The sequence below is a fragment of the Octopus bimaculoides genome, chromosome 15 (genome assembly GCF_001194135.2).
Source record: "Octopus bimaculoides isolate UCB-OBI-ISO-001 chromosome 15, ASM119413v2, whole genome shotgun sequence".
In the NCBI taxonomy this organism is placed as follows: domain Eukaryota; kingdom Metazoa; phylum Mollusca; class Cephalopoda; order Octopoda; family Octopodidae; genus Octopus; species Octopus bimaculoides.
Window position 1 is genome coordinate 44,437,980 of NC_068995.1, and position 4,767 is coordinate 44,442,746.

Here is a 4,767-nt window from a genome sequence, read left to right on the forward strand (position 1 = left end):
TGCTTACCAACCACATGGTTCCGGGTTCAGTCCCACTACGTGGCACCTTGGGCAAGTGTCTTCTACTATAGCCTCGGGCCGACCAAAGCCTTGTGAGTGGATTTGGTAGACGGAAACTGAAAGAAGTCCGTCGTATATATGTGTATATATGTATGTGTGTGTATATGTTTGCGTGTCTGTGTTTGTCCTCCCAACATCGCTTGACAACCGATTCTGGTGTGTTTACGTCCCCGTAACTTAGCGGTTCGGCAAAAGAGACGATAGAATAAGTACTAGGCTTACAAAGAATAAGTCCTGGGGTCGATTTGCTCGACTAAAGGTGGTGCTCCAGCATGGCCACAGTCAAATGACTGAAACAAGTAAAAGAGTAAAAGAGTATATATACATACTTATATTCATATATATTTCTATTTATCTATCTAACACTCACACACATACACACACACACACTCATATATGTTTGATGTGTGTGTGAGAAAGAGAGAGGGAAAGAGAGATAGAGATGGAGAGAGAGAGAGAGAGAGAGAGAGATAGAGACAGACAGACAGACAGACAGACAGAGAAAGGACAGCTTTCAATAACAACCTTGTATACCATCTCCATTACAGATTATTTCGAATTACACAGAATAAAACAATCATTCTGAATGATCCAGCTAATGATTTCTCATCAATGATCATCTGAAAGCTTTAATGTTTTGTATAAAGTTAACAGATACACTGATTTCTGAATCAGTTCAACATTGTTATCAACAGATTTTCTTTTACTTTCATCTGTGGAAATGTATTGCTTACCTAATCTCTACCATACAATCTTTTTTTTTTGTTTATGATGTTTTCTGAATTTTCTGGCTCCAAATTTCATTGATGGCACCAAAAATGTGATGTTGGCAAACAGAGATTCCAAATGAATGTTTTTCCCACAATCTACAAAAGGGTGTGCCACATAGTTGTCAAAGAAGCAGCAATACTGTTCTTTCCTTCCCTTCTGGTTCCACTCTCTTAGTAATAAACCATTTGTTTAAAATTTCACAAGTCATACATTCCTCCTAGCACTAAAACTAGTAAACAACTTATTTTTTACCCACTAAAATCAGTAAGGCTTAGGACTTTTATACTATTAAACGGTTTATGTTCTTGGCATGTTTTTCACAGCTTAATACTGTTAATTGTACATACTTATTATTTTCTACGAAGCCAGCCATGTTTTGTAAATTTAGTACAAAAGAACCATTCAATGTAACATCACAAAACATATTTCATTATCATTGCAACTTATAACATGTATAGGACAAGCCAATGAGGGAACATCTATGTGTTCACTTATCATGCTGGAAATAGCAAATAAATCTCCCTCAAATCACAAGCTGCTGCTATAAAAAAAGGAAAGAGCACATTAAATCATGTAGCCTGGTGTACATAAACAGGAATGATATAGTACATATATACGTGAGTGTGTGTGTGTGTGTACCTACACCACACCTTGAACACACCACAAGTTGGATCTACAGTTTATGTTGGATTTGGTACCTCCATATATACATATCTGCAGTATACTACAAACACACGATATCTCATGGTTGTTTTACCTCACTGTGAACTCAATATTAGGATGCCTAGCCAATGCTGGCATCTTGTGTGTTGATATACCTAGTTTCTACTAAATCCTATAATTAATCTATAACATACATACATACATATATATGTATACAGGGTGTCTCAAAAATCACTGATGGGTTTCAATTTTTAATAACTCCCTTAACTTTACAAATAAATGCATGAAATTTGATACAATATAAAAAACATAACAGAAATTAATATGCACATGTTAAATTTTGCAACTCCACTACATCACATGAAAAATGACATCGCTTAAATGCAGCCATTTTCGACTTCGCACGTCCATGCTATTTACAAAACTTGCACCATAACACCCTCAAAAATTTCAGACCCCACTTCTCTGATTTCTCTATTGGTGTTCTCCGTCAGTTGCACCAGGGTCTCCAGTGTGTTGACGTAAACCCTCTCTTTCAGGTATCCCCACAAGAAAACATCCCCACTAGTCAAGTCTCAGGAACATGAAGGCCAGTTGACATTACCATATAAGCCACCATAGAAAATTCTTCAAACAAAATGGAACATTTTTGTAGATTTCCATCAACACAGCTTTTCATGGAATGCGATTCTTTTAAAATTCATAATCGTGTTTATGTTTTCAATTAAAACAACCAAACCATCTGGTGTTATTGTTTCAGTTCACCATCACAAAACTTTGCAATTAATTCTTCTGAATTAATTTACAGAATTAAATCACTAACAATTACATTGCTTTTAATTAGAATTCATTATGGCCACAGTCCAATGAATGAAACCAGCACAAGACTACAATTATATCAGCGAGCAATAGATATGTATTACTGGCTGTTTCAGCTTTTCCAATGAACATACTGCGTCCTATGTCATTGTGTATTGGGATTAATTTATTCAACTAAACCCTTCAAGGCAATACCCCAGTATTGCAGTCCAGTGACTGAAACAAGTAGAATACACATATATATCTCATGTCATTTTGGGAAGCATGGAGTTTTTAAAGGATGCAATACATACATACATACATACATACATACATACATACGTATGTACATATATCTACACACGCACACACACACACACACACATGGATATCAGAATATCTGGCCATGAGAGTGAGCACTGTCTTAAACCCAGCAGGGAAATCAGAGCACTGGACACTATGGTATTTATCATCTATTGACAGTAAACCACAGAATATATAGATCAGAATTGGGCTGGTAAACTCATGAGGCTCCCAGGACAACTGACCAGTGTGCTCCTGCCTTAAGATGGCCCCTGAACATCATGCTCATTAAAATAATGGATAAATGACTGAGTATTGCACAGACACATGTGCCATAACATAACTCTCAGGCAGAATCCACATGACACTGCATATAATAAGGCTATATTTTTGAATTTACAGACACAGTCCATCTGACAGACTCATACAGCTTTCATTTCCCCAATTTTACTCACAAGGTCTGAGTTAATCCGAGGTTATAGAAACGACCCTTACCTAAGACACCATGCAGCAGAAGCGATTTCAGGCCCTCATAATTAAGAAACGTAATTTTTTACCATTCAGCCTTCTGTACCTACTTATATCATCATCATCATTATCATCATCATTGTGAAGGCACATGGCTCAGTGGTTAGAGTGTTAGACTCACAATCATGAAGTAGCGAGTTCGACTCCTGGACCAGCTTGTGTGTTGTATTCTTGAGCAAGATACTTTATTTCATGTTGCTCCAGTTCACTCAGCTGTAGGAATGAGTTGCGATGTCACAAGTGCCAAGCTGTATCGGCCTTTGCCTTTCCCTTGGATAACGTCGGTGGGCATGGAGAAGGGAGGCTGGTATACAAGCAACTGCTGGTCTTCCACAAACATCAGAGGGAAACTTTCTAGGTGCAATCCCATGGTCATTCACGTCTGAAGGTCTTCACCTTTATCATCATCCTCAAGACAGAAGTAAGGAGAGGGAGAGAGGGGAAAGAGAAAGAGAAGGGGAGTTCAAATTCCATGAAGGTTGACTTAGCCAATTCTTTCTACTGTAGGCACAAGGCCTGAAATCTTGGGGAGGGCGTAAGTCAACTGCATTGACCCCAGTGCTTAACAGATACCTTATTTTATCAATCACAAAAGAATGAAACACGAAGTTGACCTTGGTGGCATTTGAACTCAGAACAAAGAGACATGTAATTCTGCTATTTTGCCTGGCATGTTGGCGATTCTGCCAGCTCACCACCTAAACAACAACAACAACAAGAAAAGCAAGGCCTGAAATTTGTGGGGAGGGGACCAGTCGATTACATGGACTCCAGTACTCAGCTGGTACGTATTTTATCGACCCCGAAAGCATGAAAGGCGAAAATCAACTTCAGCAGAATTTGAACTAAGAATGTAACGACAGACGAAATGCCACTTTCTACTGGAAGCACAAGGCCTCAAATTTGGGGGAAGGGATTAAGTCAATTACATAGACCCCAGTGTGTAACTGGTACTAATTTTATCGACTTCGAAAGGATGAAAGGCACAGTCGACCTCGACGGAATTTGAACTCAGAACGTGGAGACGGACGAAATACTGCTAAGCATTTTGCCCGGCGTGCTAACGATTCTGCCAACTCGCTGGCTTATTATTATTATTATTATTATTATTATTATTATTATTATTATTATTAATAATAATAATAATAATAATAATAATAATAACAATAATAATTAGTAACATAAATTAATCTCAAAACGTAAAGAAACACTGCTCAACACAGAGAGACAGACAGACAGACAAAGATGCTATAACCTATAAACCATATAAATGATTAACGCCCACATAGAAACTCTAAACTCATTCAGTCTTAAAACTTTGTACTCTGTTATCTAAGCTACCACAACTCGAATGCCACTAAAGTTTGTACAGTAAATATTGTCAAACATTTTAAAAACTATCACATCTGGCTGTATTCACTGCAGATTGTGACATAATTATCGGGTTTTAAAATTTTTTTATTTATTTGTTTTGTTTTTTTTCTTTCTGTTAAATGTTTGTTACGAGTGGAGTAAATGATGGACTGACATCTGGTTTCAATTTTTCATTGAAATCGTTTCAGAAACATTATCAAAGAAAACATAATTTATCATTAAAAAGAAAAAAAAAATTTTTCTATGTCTGTTTTCGTTTTCATAAAATAT